Here is a 16,724-nt window from a genome sequence, read left to right as displayed (position 1 = left end):
ACCACAAAGAAAATTTTGATATGTCTTTGTATTGTTTTACTTTTTGCAATATCATATATTACTTTCATAATACAACACCAAAATACATACATTTAAAAATGTGTTTGCTCTATTTCTGATGTCTAGAATAATGTTTGGGACATATTAGGGACTCAATAAATGTTGGCTACATAAATAAACAAATGGATCTTAATATTTGTTGAGTATCTACTATGTGCTAGGCACAGAACAGCAGGTATTCCCCTATAGCTGTGTGGTCTAAAGCCATTTGAGTTAAATGGATTTTGGTATTATCACAGAACAAACCATATACCCTCAAACATAACTAACAGATAACAAGTCTGCAGTCATTCCTTTAGCCCATGACCTGGGTTATACCTGTTCTCCAACTGCACTGTAAGGGCTTCTGCTGAATTGGTTTATTTATACCTGTACAGGTATACATTTCCCACACTTCAGGTGATAATTTAAAGAGGGAGGGAGGAGTGATAAGGGCATATGGAGTAGGGAAAGCTTTCTGACAGTGAACATGTTGACTGCACTGGGCAACTCTGAAGTCCTTTCCAGCTTTACCAAGAATAATCCTGCTAACTCTAAGCACACTGGCTCTTTGGTTTGTTTACTTACGATTATTTTTTACTTGTTATCTGGAAGTAGGTTCTTTTTCATTTAAAATATCTTTCATTTAAAAATTTTCTTTCCTCTTTTCAAAATGTTGGCTTAGTTGATGGGGTTGAATTTTTGCTGTAATTGCTGACAGTTAATTGTTAATTGCTGGAATACCAGTCACTATTGTGTGTACTCACTTTCTTAGACATTCTTTTTTTTCCTTAGACGTTTACAATCAAGGGAAAGGAAGAGCATATAACCGCATTAGGCTTTTCACTTGTTCTTATTAGGCATTTGCGTACAATTTGAAAAGTTTGCTGCCCATAGGCAAAATTAGCATCAGTATTACAGGTATTACATTTTTCCACCCAATGATGTGTTGTGCATCTTCTTTTTTTTTTTTTTAAGGATTTTATTTATTTATTTATTTATTTGGGAGAGAGCGTGAGTGCACAAGTGGGTGGGTGGGGAGGAGCAGAGGGGGATGGAGTGGGAAGGGGAAAGAATCTCAAGCAGACTCCATGCTGAGCACAGAGCTGGATGCCAGGCTTGATCTCAGGACTCTGAGATCATGACCTGAGTTGAAACCAGGAGTCAGACACTTAACTGACTGAGCCACCCAGGTGCCCCTGTGTTGTGCATCTTAAGTAGTGGTAGACAGAATAATAGGGCATGTATGTGTTTTTTCTCCTTTTTTTTTTTTTTTAAAGATTTTATTTATTTATTTGACAGAGATAGAGACAGCCAGCGAGAGAGGGAACACAAGCAGGGGGAGTGGGAGAGGAAGAAGCAGGCTCATAGCGGAGGAGCCTGATGTGGGGCTCGATCCCATAACGCTGGGATCACGCCCTGAGCCGAAGGCAGACGCTCAACCGCTGTGCCACCCAGGCGCCCCTCCTTTTTTTTTTTTTTTAAACTATCAGTTATTGAGAGCTTAGTATGTGCTGGGCACTGAACAAAGCTCTTTAGTCCAAAGAAATTAAAATTTCTTTTAATCCTCACAACAGTCTAATGAACAGGTGTGCTGAAGAAACCAAAGGTAAATGAAGATATATAATAAAACTAGTAACAGAAATTCTTCCTGACTCAAAGTCCATGCTCCTTACCACTGTGTTACACTTTTCCTGTCTTTTGCATGGTCATATTCTGAAACTTGTCTTCTTCTAGAACATCTTCATTTTAGAATATTCAAGTAAAACTCAAGTATCCTGATATCTGACTCCAGCCTCCACCTTTTCCATAGCTTCATTTCCCCTCTGTCTTCAGTTTCACTCTTTTTTACCATTGTCTAGATTTTCAATTCCTTGGTCCTTCCACTTCCTCCCAGTTTAGTAGCCCCATCTTAGGCTTGCTTTCTTCTCCATGAACCTCATGTTTGATCATCTAAAATATTCTCCCACAAATACCCCTTTTACTTCTATGCCAAACCCACTGTACTATGTCCCAACCCTAGTTTGATGCCCATTTCCTTTCTTTGCTCCTATTTTCACATTACTGATCAGGGGCACCTGGGTGGCTTAGTCGGTTAAGCCTCCAGCTCTTGATTTCTGCTCAGGTCACGATCTCAGAATTGTGAGATCAAGCCCCGTGTTGGGCTCCATGCTTAGCACAGAGTCTGCTTGTCCCTCTCCCTCTGCTTCACTGCATGCATGTGCATTCTCTCAAATAAATGAATAAATACATGAATAAATAAATAAATAAATAAATAAATAAATAAATAAATAAATAAAAATCTTAAAAAAAAGATTAGCTAATCAAGGTTAGGGGGAAAAAATCAGTAGACCTTATAATAAACCTTGCAAATTCGTTCCACTACACATTTATGGCCTTAATTTCTTGCTGGGCTCTCCTTTCATTCTGTGGCATTGCTGTTTTCAGGTTCCTTCTTCATTGTCTTCAGCAATAGTGCTGTGTTAAAACCACTCTCCTTAAGTTCTCACTTCCCTTACTCTTAGGTAGGTTTTCTCCTGCTTCATCAAACAAAATGAGGCTGTGAAGCATTATCTTGCTCAACTTTCTATCCCCTCACTGCCACTTATCTACATGCATACCATTCTTGACTTTCTTCCACAGGATAAAGGGAACTCCTTTCTGTTCAAATCCAACTCCTCACCTTGACCTCAAGTCTAAGATGGAAGCATCTGTGTTCTGGGCAGGAGGATGGAGGAAAAGATGATGAAGGGAATTAAGGACTCACATATCGCTCTCTGAAGAAGTTTCCTGGAATCTCCTCCGTGAGTCTTTTTGTATTACCATGGCCAGAATTCAGTCACAAGCCACAGGTGACCAAGCTTTAAGGGAGGCTGTGAAATACAACCTTTATTTTGGGCAAATCCATGTCCAATTAAAATTTTTATTATTACAGAAGCAGCACAGAATGAAAATTGGAGATATTGAACAGTCTCTACAGTCTGCCAACGTTCTTTTGCATATGAAAAAAACTGAGTTGCCTTTCTCTTTCTTATTTTTTACTTACATTGCAAATATTTTACAAATTTAGATCTTTTAATCTTTTAATTTTGTTTATGCTATCTTTCATGATACAGAGGTTAAAATTATTAGGTAGCCGAAACATGCATTCCTTTTGTAAAAAAAATTCCTTGTTTCTGGATTTCACATTTTGGTTAAGTAGACCTTCCTTACCCATATGTTCTCATATTTTCTTTTGGTACTTTTATACTTTGGTTTTTTTTTACTTTAGGTCTTCATTATATCTGGTATTTAAATTTTGGTCTAGTGTGACATAGGGGTCTATCTTTATTTTTTCAAATTTTATTTAATTAACTCCAACTCATTTTAAACTAGCCTTCATTCTCATTCACTTGAAGCACCACATTTATGGTGAACTAAATTTTACTACGTACGCAAGTCTGTTATGGGCTCCCTATTCCAGTTTTCTTACTAAACTCACACCTCAATTTTAGTTACCATAGTTTTGCAGAATTTCTTTATTCTTCATTCTTTTTCTTTTTTTCCTCCCCATTCCTCCTCCTTTCTCTTCTCTACTTCCATTTCACCTAGCCGAGCTTGTTGGACGCTCCTGTGAGGATGAGACAGATGATCTCTGTTTTCTTCACTGTAGAATCTTGGTCCTTTTCGTACTCAACACCCTCCCATTTCTCTGCTGCCTAGTGTCACCCCTTCTAGGTCTTGCATTGTGTGGGATGCTGGCATTGGAAGGATTGCTGCTTTTAGTTGACTTGGTCTTTGTGCTTCATCCTTTTAATCCTTTGGATCCTGTGTGTGTATAAAATCGATTTCTCTTTATCACTACATTTAAAAATTTTCCTTAAGTTCTCTGAAGATGTAAAAACAATTGTTGATCTCAGTGTATGTGGACTCACCTCTTTATTTCCTTTTATTTATCTTCTTTGATTGCCTGACTTGTTTCTTCAGGAAAAGCAAAGCTCTTCTCTGAGTCAGTGAGCTGTTGAATCTCAGAATCAGGTAGCACATGAATGTTACATGGTGCGCATCGTTTCATATCGCCTTGGAAACCGTTTGCTGCCTAAAGTTCTGGCTGAACTTGTACTGGATGCAGATGATGACGTGCTGGGGTGTGGNNTCAGCAGGTTGAGAAATAGGCACACCTCTCCGTAGGGCTCTATCTCCCTAGGCTCTTTGGGCTACTTTGCTGCTACCCACTTTGACTTGCTCTATGGTCATGGCCTGTCTGATCAGTGTTCTTGAACGTTTTATTGGCTTGTCTATAGTCACTTTTCCCGATGAACTTCCTATTCAACTTGTCAGAGTCTAATAAAAAATCTCAGGATTTAGACTTTGATTATATTTAATTTATCAACTAGTGGGAGGGATATTAACCTTTTTGACCATGTTGGATAGTCAGAACAGATTCCAATGACAGGAGCTGGGACTCTAGTGGATTTTATGAGTGCGTGTATGTGTGTATTCATGTGTGTGCGTGTGTGCATGTGTGTGTGTGTATGTGTGTATGTGTGGAATGGCGGTGGTGGGAGATAAACATGAAGAGCTTTCCTTTACAGTGTCATTTCAATAGAATTTAGGGGTAAAGTAAATTTACTTGTTTAGTCAGCCATCTTGAGTAGAAGCTCTGATAACGTTTATGAGACAAAACAATCTATATTTAAAAAGGAATCAAGGCCAAATAAGCCAATACAGTTTGGTTTACATTAAAATGTTAATGAATGCACATAAAGTCACTGAATGCACACTGAAAGGTTGCCATGGTAACAGTCATTTTCATGAAATGATTTTAGATACTGGATTCTTGAGTGATGGCATGCCTTGTTATTTGCTTTAAGACATCTTTAGCATTCTCTCTCTCTCTCTCTCTTTCTTTCTTTCTCTCTCTCATTTCCTTGGAGGATAGAAAATGGGAAAGGGACCTGTACCTGAGACAGTTCTTTGATTGAAAGCAACAGAAATAAATTTTTACTCATTGGAGCAAAAACTATATTTATTGGTAGGATGAAAGGGTGGTTCACAGAGTTGAAGGAAATGTGAACAGGGGGTTTCAGAGGGGTGGGTCAGAAGTATAGAGCAATTCTGAGAACCTGGGAAGTAGTAATCACTAGACAGCATCTTCAGGAATGTGGGATTAACCCACATTAATCATTTTCAGTTTTGTGTCCCTGTGTTCAAGGTTTAAATTCTAGGAAGTTTCTGATCTGCCTGGTTTGAAAGAAAAATTCTGTGTACACACACAAACTACAAACTGCTCTACAAATCCTTTTTTTTTTTTTTAAGGTTTTATTTATTTATTTGACAGAGAGAGAGACAGCCAGCGAGAGAGGGAACACAAGCAGGGGGAGTGGGAGAGGAAGAAGCAGGCTCCCAGCAGAGGAGCTGATGTGGGGCTCAATCCCAGGACTCTGGGATCACACCCTGAGCCGAAGGCAGATGCTTAATGACTGAGCCACCCAGGCGCCCCTGCTCTACAAATCCTTGTAGAGAGGATTGTTGTAGAGAGATTCTTACAGATTATAAATCACAACCTCAGATTATAAATCACAAGCCATAAGTAATGGATTAAGGATGGCCATACAAGGAATGCCAGTTTCAAAAAGAGAAAAAATTACACTTGAACGGTTTCATTTCTCTCTGCAGTTTTTAAAAAAAACTTGTCTTTCTCTAGGATTTTTCTTTTACCCTCCATGTACCTATGTCTTCCTACTGTCATGTCTTGTTTTTCTTCATTTCTTAATTTTTATCAGTGAATTTCATTCATGAGGGTGTCTGCTTTATTATTTTTTCTTCCAAGGACCTCCACTGTGGTACCTCCCCTGGCCCTTCCTCCCTCCCAGAAATGTGATACATTTCTAGATCCTACTTTCTCCCTTCTGTTTCCTTAGTGTCCTGCATTTATGACTAGATAAGTATGAAAACAGAAATGTTACTGTATAATTTTTTAAATAAGATTTTAAAGTAATCTCTACACCCAATGTGGGGCTTGAACCCACAGTCCCAAGGTCAAGAGTCTCATGCTGTACTGGCTGAGCCAGCCAAGCACCCTGAAATATTACTGTATTATTGGTTAAAAGTGAATTCATGTTACCTTTGGAAGATTGCATTATTGTTCTCAATTCTTCAGCCCTCCCTGGATGTCAACCCTTTGTCAGGTAACTTTGTGGCTCCTCTTGCTAGAGATGGAGTATATTTTTCTGTCCCACTGATGTTCAGATGGGTCATGTGATTTGCAGTGAGATGTTAGTAAACATGATGACAACAAAGGCTTCAAATATGCTGACATGTTTTGGCTTGCCCTCCTGTGCTTCTGTGTTGCCAAAAACATATCCTGGGTTCTTCTCTAGTCTCAGAAGAATGATGACATGTGGAGCAGAGCTGCCCTAACCAACTCACAAACCCACTGTGTAAGGCTGAGCTGTCCCAGCAGACCTGCAAATTTATGAACACGAGAATAAGAATAAATAATTCTTGTTGCATGCTCCTTGGTTTTGGGGTAATCAGCAGCATCATTTTTGTGGTACAGTTAACTGCAGCAGCATTTTTGTGGTGAGTTAACCAATGCATTATTTTTCCAGTGAATGTATTTTCATTTAAATGAGAGTACTCTGGAGTTCATGCCTTCATCCATGTGCGTGATTATAGAGATTCATGCATGGTAGGGAGAAAATGCTAGGCAGAGGGTATCTTGTGGGATCCCTTTAGTATACAACAGGAGGCAAAACCCTACTAAATGTATATTGGTTTCACACACTTAATGATCACTGTTTTTGTTAAAAAAGTGAAGTAGATTCTGAAAAGCCTTTATAACACAGTATAGTTATCCAGAATTCTTTCTCAGGTAAGTACATTTTCATCATAGTTCTAGTATAAGTTAGAGAATGATTCTGGTTATTATAAGCTTGCCAGGGCTTTGATGGGCTCTTGAAACTCTGTTTAATATGGTGTCTAAAAAAATATGGTATCCAGCAGATTTCTAGGCAGAAGTCTTCCAAGGGGAAAGTCATCAACACTTTCCTGGAAGTTGCTCTGTCTAGGAGATTGACTGAGGTTGAAACTCTAGGTTTTTTTTTTTTTTTTTTTTTTTTTTTTTTTTTTTAAAAAAGTCTATAAAGAAAAATCAGTGTTTCTTTGATTAACTCATATTAAATAGGAGTCCTCTTATTTGTATTGATGATGGCAGGGTACCCACCAACATGGTTTCTGTCCTTTCTCCTTATCCCAGGTTGATTAGACTTTTTAATAAGGAAGGAAGTAATTTCCATTTCTTCAGCTGTTGAGAAAATGGGGTTTATCTTTATAGTGGCAAACACTGCTCTCACTAATACAGAGTAACATAGTCCTACCCCAGGAAAGCAGCCTATGGAAACAGTTCACCTCCACTGGTGTGTGTGTGTGTGTGTGTGTGTGTGAAGTCTCATTACCACTAAAACATGGACAGATGGACCAGGTGATGCCTTTTGGCATGGTCCCTATTGTCCAGATGACTAGGATCCTGAAAGAAGCCCAGTTCTCTAGGTTTGAGTAACACAAAGTCACTGGCTTTGACCTTAAGTGGGGTCTCAGTGGGCCTGGATGGACTTCAGTTGTACAACTCTTGAACTTTCCTGGAAACTGATTGAAATCTTCCTTTATGTCTTACGGCATAGTTTTGTAATTTTCTCTCAATGTATATCCTCCGCATTTCTTAAGTTTATTCATAGTGCTTATTCTTTATATGTAAAGAGATCCTTTTGCTGTTGGAGTAGGATTTAAATTTTTCATCACATTTTTGACTTTTCACTAGTATATAGGAAATTTAGTAATTTGGGTAATTTGTTTCATAACTAGCCCCTTAGTGAATATTCTGATGAGTTCTGATTAGTCAATATCCTAAAGTTTTTAGATAGACTCTCATGTGATAATTCTTTCTCCTTTCTGATAGTTGTATTTGTTTCTTTTTGTTGCCTTCTCACTATCCCCATTTGCCAAAATATTCAAGAAACTGTTAAATAATAGCTGTAATATTATCTTGATCTTGATCTGTCTTGATCCTAAAACTTATATCTGTATTTATAAGGGGCTTAATTTCTTATTTTCTGTTTTTCTATTCAGGTGTGTGTCTGTGTGTGTATTAAAGATTTTTAAAAAACATTTTATTTATTTATTTGACACAGAGAGAGAGAGATGATACAAGCGGGGGAGCACAGGCAGAGGGAGAGGGAGATGACAGGGGCTCGATGCCAGGACCCTGAGATCATGACCTGAGCTGAAGGCAGACGCTTAACCGACTGAGCCACCCAGGTGCCCCTATTTGAAAGATTTTTATATTTAAGTAATCTCTACACCCAACATGGGGCTTGAACCCACAGCTCCAAGATCAAGAGTCACAAGCTCCACTAACTGAGCCAGCCAGGTACCCCAGGCATATGTATATTTTGTTAAATGAAGGAAATTGTTCCCTAAGTTTAAAGCTCTGTAATGGATTATTAGAGCATGGAAATTATCTGTACCATGAAAATGTGTTATTTTCAAATTATGTTAACTGGAGTATGGAAGAAAATCACATAAATCCTTCTTTAGAAAGAAAACAAATTATAAGAACAGAATTATGAATTTTTACTTTAAGAACAGAAGTCAACTTATCAGTAAAGTACTTGTTAGCTAGATTTTGAACGTTCAGGGAAAGTCTCCAAGACAAATACATTTGCTTTGATTGAACTAACTGTTGTGCAGCTTCTGACACCCAAGGAGAAGACAAAAATTTTTCTAGTACTAAAAAATCTTTTCCTTTCCTGTAGCGCACAATAAACCCTTTGTTTAATTTACTGTCTCTAACGCTTATGAAATATTGTTAAACAAATTATATGATTTTAGTAGTGGTTTTTTTTTTTTTTTAAGATTTTATTTATTCATTTAACAGAGAGAGAGACAGCCAGTGAGAGAGGGAACACAAGCAGGGGGAGTGGGAGAGGAAGAAGCAGGCCCCCAACGGAGCAGGGAGCCTGACTCGGGACTCAGTCCCAGGACTCTGGGATCACACCCTGAGCCGAAGGCAGACGTTTAACGACTGAGCCACCCAGGTGCCCCTAATAGTGGTTTTTATTAAGAAGATTAATGAATGGCTCAAACGTTGTTGTAAATTGTCACAGTAAACCTTTAAGATCTTAAAGGGTGATCTTAATCAACATTTAGATAAAAACATACACCTGATTTCTTTTATGTTAGTAGATAAAAAAAGATAAAAGAATTCTTGACAGTTTTGCCCCCTGAAACTTAAACACAATGCAGTAAGTAATGGGGTGAGATAGTTACATGGTCATGGATAACCCCAAATTGCAATGGAAACCAAACTCACTAAGGCAATGAACAAAGTGGACTTAATTAATTTATTTGGCACATATTATGTCAAGAATTAGGCAAGAACTATATGCATTGATTGAATAACTGAACTCTACACCTGAAAATAATGACACATTATATGTTAATTAATTTAATTTAAATATAATAAAATTAAAAAAAAAGAATTAGGCAAGAACTTCTGAGTTATGTGGATCTTGCACTTTCCTTATCCCTATGCTCTTCACCCCCTCTTCTCTGCCAACCCCACCTTGAGAAGCCCACTCAGGGAGGAAGCCACTCAGCCTAATCTTCCATTAACTAACTGCTTCAACTTCCTTCTTTTGCTTCACTTTCATTCGCTCTCCCTAGCTTTAAGCTTGAAGGCAGTTGAGGCTGCTCGCATTTAGCTGTAAGATTTTGAATTAGGAGAAGAAACCTAGAGTAGAGGCTATTAGGTTTAAGAGTATTTTTCAGTGGACATAGGACAAGCTTTGAAGTTCTCTCCCCCACCCCCCGCCCCGCCACTGGTATCCTATGAAGTTCTTCCCTACTCTGTAAGAATACTTTTCTTTTTTCAGCGTGTTGTGTACAGCCTGAGCAGCCCCAAGGCAGGAAGGGCTGGGAAGACTGGGAAGGGCTTGGTTCGCCCAAACAGCTTTTCTCCCATCATTGAAATTCTTCTCACATATCAGTCTGGTTATTTTCTTATACATTTGCACAAGGCATCTATGGCATGAGTCACAGTAAGAAACTCATCATAAGAATGTGCCAGATTGCAAAATAGATTTCTTTTCCCCCACTAATGGCAGATTCAAGATTTTAAAATTGCAGTGATTTAGTAGGCTTAAGAGTATGTTTTTTGAAGCCCCATACTTTTTTTTTGCTAATATAAACTGCATTTTTGTCTATAACAATTAACTAAACTTGTCATTTAATTAACTTATTCTCAAGTTTAAAACAATTGCCTCTACAGAGCTGTACTCGTTAAATTTAAAATGAATTTCATCATAAATAAATATCACACCACAAATAAGTATCACAAGCACAGGCAGCACATACAACTTTACTGTTTGTGTGTGTGCTGTGTGTATATGTTGAGTCTGTGCTGTGTGTGTGGTTTGTATGGCATGGGTGTCTTGCGGTATACGCGTGTATATGTGATGGGTGTGTGGTTTGTGTGTTGGATATGTATGTGTTATGTATATGTGTGTGGTGTATGTGTGTTATTTGTGGCGTATTTTTTGTGATGCATAAGTGTGCTGTGCTGTGTGAGTGGAGTGTGTGGTATGTATGTGGTGTATGGGTTATGTGTATGTTAGTGGTGTGTATTGTGTGTGGTGTGTATGTGTTTGCTTGTGTGTGTTGTTTGTGTAGTTTGTGTATGTGTTTGATGTTTATGTGATAAATATATGTGTGTGTGCGTGTGTGTGTGTCTGTGTGTCTGTGGTATTCTGCAAGAATTTGAGACCCAGATCTTAAAATTTTTGGTTCAAGCTTATCTCTGCATTGAGATCAATTGGCAGAGTCTTCATAATTATTTCATCTCTTCAGAAATCATTTAGAAGGTATTTTCTTAAGCTCAAAGTGTTTGTTTTTTAGGAGGAAACTTCATATATTATAAACTAGATGAAAGTGAAAGTGATTACTGCATTACTATAATTTTATCTGACAACATGGTTTAATTTAGCCAACAAAACCACTTGTATACGGAGTTATTATACTCAGAGCTTCAAGAGGACCCATGTCCTCTGCCTCCAATGTGTAAATCCACCCTAGTGAGTTGCAACCATTTCTTTCTCTTCAGAGGCCGTTGCATGGGATGATGTGCCTCATTTTGACATTTCAATCAATGGCCCTGTGCCATCCTGTGGGAGACTGTGTAGCCTAGAGACTGAGAGTGGGAGCTCTTGAGTCAGAATACTTGGGTCTAAATGCTGGCTCTATCAACTAGGTGAGGGCCTAACCTTGACGGATTTCCTCATCTGTGAAATAGGATAATAGTTGTATTTACCTCGCAGGGCTGTTGAGAGGTTTATATGGTGCTGTAACATCATGCTTGGAACATGGTAAGTATGCATGACATGCGTGTTGAGGATGGAGAGGATCTTGTATGGATATGGGTGTGCCATTTGGAGGGGAGAGGAAGCTGTTAGTGGATGATTTCTTCCAAGATTTATTGTGAATGTATTCCATTTGGTCTCCCTATACCTATTAGATTTATGAATGATCTCTCAGTTCTTGCATCAGTGTAACCTGATTTCTTAGTGGGGTTAATAATGCATCTCTTAATGAATAATCACAAGGGGTTTTAAAGATGTTATTGGTTCTAGGTCTGGTCCAATGTTAGGGCAAAGGTCCTTTGAGCAAAAGTTCTCTCCCTCACATGTTGAAACTGCCCTTACCATCTGTTCTTTGCTCAGGAATAGGTAAATGTCTCAGCAATGGAGAATTGTACTCCAAGAGCATAAAAAACCCCTACAAAGACCCTGGCATATTATATAAGTCACTCTGATGAACATGCAGTCATTTAGCACAATTTTCAGAGGAAACTTCACATTTTGTCCTTGCTATTTCTGGGCCCCTATATAGACATTAATGTCTGAGCAAAGTGTCCATTAGAGGGCTCTGGGTGATGAAACAGGCTGTTGATGGAGGATGTTTACTGCTTTTATTCGATTGTGCTTGTCCATCTTGTTTAAAGAGGAGTACCTCAAAGCCCTCTCGGTGTGAGGAATGCAAATTGTGGAATTGGGGCATATGAGGGGGGTGGGGAAATACCTACAGAAATCCAAAACCTTGCACTTGTCTAGTACTGTGGCCACTGCCGAAGAGTTTTGTGAAGATGTGGAGGGCCCAGCCAGCTGGAAAGATGCCAGCGGGAACAACTGCTATATCCACCATGCCAACATCTACTCCTGCCACTGGCCTTCATGGTTAGTGCTAGTCTTTAACATCTCTGCTGGACTTTTGGCTGAATGTCAAGAATTAACAGTGAGGGGGCAGTTCTGCCAGGTTTCTATCAGAACTTAGCTCTCCCTTTCTTTTTCTCTATCTTGTCTTCTGGCCTTAGTCTGGGGCCGACAGGTAGATGAAAGTGATGTCTTTAGTGTCCCCACCTATAGTCTTCAATCAGTGTTAATGACAGTCATCTACTGCACCCATTCCTTTAATCCCAATTTATCCCATCTCCTCTCAACCCCATCCACCCTGCCAAGTGTTCTTCATTATTTCTAGAGCAAGATTTGGTCACCTTTCTTTAAGGCTGTCCTCAGACATCCTCAAATTATTTTATCCCCCTTAATTCACTCTGTCTCCACCAGTTTTTCCAGGAGAATTTTCTTGGAGAATGTTTCAACCTTTCTAGATTTTCTCCTGCTAAACTCTGTGTAAGGCTTAGCTGTGCCTGTGGACCCTCCCTATCCAGCTCACCAAGTCAAGCTCTCTTGTTTATGCAGATAACTCCTGCTCTCTCACTTCTAACAAATCCTTGTCCACTTTTTGAAAGGGAGATGACAATTTTCTCTACACCTTAGCTTATTCACTTGTAACCAAAATGTGGTTTTGCTCTTTATCAATCAATAAAGAAATTGGTACGTTAAGAATGTTGCTGAGCAAATATAATAAGCTCTGCCCTTTGATATGTGCTTGAGGACATATGAAGGGCTATTATACATGGGCTTGCTTTCAAGAAGCTTAGTCATGTTAGAGAAACAATATTTTTTTACATACATACAATAATATGTATCAACATTATTGATACATATTAACATCCATGTATCAATAGATGAGTATGTGTGCATTAATCTTTATAGTCTGCCTACACCAAGGAATTAAGGTGGTTTAAATAAAAGATAGCTAGCTCTATAGGATGTTACAATAATGATAAATGATCAAGAGCATGTAATAGATAATTGAAACCCAATTTAAGTTAAGTTGTTGAGCTTGAGTACAAATTTAGAATTGGGCTTCCTAGAAATTAAGAAAAAGAGAAACATGATGAATTATATAATTTCTCTTTATATATATCTCTTATCATAGGATACGTATCATTTTGCAATCACTGAATTTTTTTTTTAGGTATTACATACTAAGAAGAATCTGTCCATTCATTTACTTATTGTGCATATGCTGTGTTCCAGACACCATGGATATGAAGTGTACAAGAAAAATAAATTCTTGGGGCACCTGGGTGGCTCAGTCGTTAAGCGTCTGCCTTCGGCTCAGGGCGTGATCCCGGCGTTATGGGATCGAGCCCCACATCACGCTCTTCCACTGGGAGCCTGCTTCTTCCTCTCCCACTCCCCCTGCTTGTGTTCCCTCTCTCTCTGGCTGTCTCTCTCTCTGTCAAATAAATAAATAAAATCTTTAAATAAAAAAAAAAGAAAAATAAATTCTCTGTCTTCATGAGATTTTTAGTGAAGAGAGAGGGTCAACAAACAAGTCAGTAAATAAAGTAACGTTGGGTAGTGATGAGTGCTCTGAAGGCAAATATAGTGGGCTAATGGGATAGAGAGTGCTGGGGAGACCTCCAGTCAGTCTGCCAAAATCAATACTAGATAAATAAGTTAATTGACCTAGTGAATCAAGTAATTCATCAACCCATTAGACATTTATGAAGATTTTTTAAATTGCCAGATAATACCATTAGGTCACAGTCTATTTGGGAGACCAGCACATGAACAGGTAAACTGTTTCAGTGCTAGTGTCTAGCCACGGTGAAGGTATGAGGAAAGGGCTTCGGAAGAACAAAGAAGGAAGAGACAATTCTGATGGAGAAAGGGGTGGTGGTCAGGGAAGGATTCAGTGAAGAAGATAGACCAAGGTTTTGCCTCGTGAAGAAGGAGGCAGAGGAGTTGGGTATAGAGAAAGGCATGGAGGTATGGGAGGGCCTGAATTGTCTGGACAGAAGTGAGAAGTTCAGTGTGACTGATGTGTAGCGTACACAGTATCGAATGGAGGGAACTGAGACCAGTCGGGCCCAGAGGTTGAAGGGCCTTGTATTTCTGCCTAAGGAGTTTGGATTCTCTCTTGCAGGCCAGCATGTCTCCACCGTGAGTGGGCACAAGAATCACCTGGGAAACTTGTTAAAAGTGGGGATTCCTAGGCCTTCTCTCTAAGGAGATGGTTGCAGTAGGTCTGGGGCTCAGGAAGTGACAGCTTAATGAGTTCCCCAGATGATTCCAGTGCAGTTGGTTCATGGACCTCACCACCACCATGTGCTATGAAGGCTTTTCAGAAGAGGGAGTGACCTGACCTGATTTATTTTTAGGAAGATAATTCTGCCAACTGTGTGGAAAATGGACTGACTTCACTAGCAGGGAAAATGTATAGGAAGTTGCAGCAGCAGGCATCCCAGTGAGAGATTATAATGAATGCGGCTAAAGTGTTAGTGGGGATGAAGAAATGGGCTCAGTCTGAGAGACCTCTCTGAGTTAGGATACACAGTTGATGCAAGCAGGAGAAGGGCTAAGAAGAATGAAGGTTGGCTCTCAAATGTCTAGTTTGGAAGAATGAGTGGTTAATAATGGCTGGCGCTTGGTAACTATTTGCTGCATGAATGGGTGAATAAATATAGGACAAAAAGTAGGTGAGATGGAGTAAGTAAAATTCCATTTTAGAGGTTATATTTGAAGTTAATATAAGAAATATTGATCTAGTATTGGTGAAAAAAGCTCATGCAGGTTTGGAGATATGGATTTGGAAGTTAGTATAGAGATAGTTCTTGAAGCAATAGTAGAATCTGAGACTACTTATCAAGAAGATACAAACCTTAAAGAGAAGAAAGCCAAGCATGCAGACCTTTCAGTGTGTTTATTTTATTTTTAATTTAATTTAATTTAATTTATTTGATGGGGGTGGGGGGAGAGAACAGGAGCCAGGGGGGAGGGGCAGAGGGAGAAGCAGACCCCTCGCTCAGCAAGGAGCCCAACATTTGATCCAGGAACCCTGAGACCATGACCTGAGCAGAAGGCAGACACTTAACTGACTGAGCCACAACAGGCGCCCCCTTTATGTGTGTGTAAAGGACAGATAGAGGAAAACTAGTTGGCAGAGAGAGAAAGTAGCTGAAACGAAGTTAGAGGATTCACAGGAGGTATGTTTTGAAAAGTTCTGAAAATAAAGGAAAAGTTATAGGAAGTATGTGTGCATGTGTGTAAGTATGAATATGAGTGTGTGTGTGTGTGTGTGTGTGTGTGTGTGTGTGTGTTGGAGGGACATATTGGGACTATGGTGTCAGTCTGAATGCTGAAATATGTTCTACAAAAACCCTTTTCTAAGATACAGTTGACCGTTGAACAATGCAGGGATTGTGGCACCAATAACCTGTGGAGTCGAAAATCTGCCTATAAATTTTAACTCCCCCAAAATTTAACTACTAATTGCCTACTGTTGATTAGAAGCCTTATTGATAACATAAATAGTCTACTAATACATGTTTTGTATGTTATGTATGTATTATATACTGAAATCTTACAATAAAGTAAGCTAGAGAAAAGAAGTTGTTATTAAGGAAGTCCTAAGGAAGAGAAAATATATTTATAGTACTGTATGGTATTTATTGAAAAAGAATCCGTATATAAGTGGACCCATGAAGTTTAAACCTGTGTTGTTCAAGGATTAACTGTAGTTTGCCTGATTTAGCTCTCTCTTACAAGGTCATTCTTGAATCATGATAGAAATCCAGGCAGATCAACAGCATAAAGGAAAATAGTAGTCTTTCTATTTGTTATAGCTGGAGGACAGTACTTATTTCAAGTAAAAGCTATTTTAACTTATTTAGACATGAGGTGGGCTAAGACATATTAACCCCCCAGCCCCACAGCATTTGTTTCTCTATAGCACTTAGGTTAATTGGCTTTGTTATAGAATTATCTCTCTCCTATCTGTTAAGTTTCTATAGATTTTGAAGATAAATTAGTACACCCTCCAGTAGAAATGATGGTGCCCATCTTACTTAAAAAAAAAAAAATTGTTAAAAAAAACCTCTTTTAGTAAGTTTGGCAAAGACAGGTAACTCAATTTTAATTTTGTATTTCTACCCCAGCCAAACACTCTTGAGATGGTTATTGGACACTTGTATTAATATTTTTTTTCTGTAAATTCTGTTAAGGATTGTTGTCCATTTGTATTTTAGGTCTTAAAGTTCTTTTGGATTGATAATTCTATGTTCCTTACATATTAAGGGCATTAATAACCCTTTGTTATATTTGTCATAATCGTTTTCCCAGTCATCAGTAAAGTGGTGGAAGAGAAGTGTTAACAGTCTTTAAAACAGGCTTTCCATCAAATTTGGAAGCTTTCCAGCCAGGCTTCTTGGCCTCTGGCCTTTACCCTTTTGCTTACATTTT

The 16,724-nt window shown here is 38.7% G+C and overlaps 1 protein-coding gene across 1 annotated transcript in view; it reads left to right on the top strand.

Moving 5' to 3' along the window:
- The window catches only part of APTX (aprataxin), a 36,442-nt gene extending 33,624 nt beyond the window's left edge, over nt 1-2,818 (top strand). The window contains exon 8 of the mRNA XM_040631499.1: nt 2,683-2,818. The gene's annotated coding sequence lies outside the window, so the exon portion shown is untranslated. The remainder of the gene's footprint in view (nt 1-2,682) is intronic.
- The last annotated feature ends 13,906 nt before the right edge of the window (nt 2,819-16,724 follow it).

This window comes from Ursus maritimus, unplaced genomic scaffold (assembly GCF_017311325.1).
Source record: "Ursus maritimus isolate PB19 unplaced genomic scaffold, ASM1731132v1 scaffold_17, whole genome shotgun sequence".
Lineage (NCBI taxonomy): Eukaryota > Metazoa > Chordata > Mammalia > Carnivora > Ursidae > Ursus > Ursus maritimus.
Note: the sequence above shows the minus strand (reverse complement) of the source record. Positions and strands in the feature narration are given on the sequence as shown.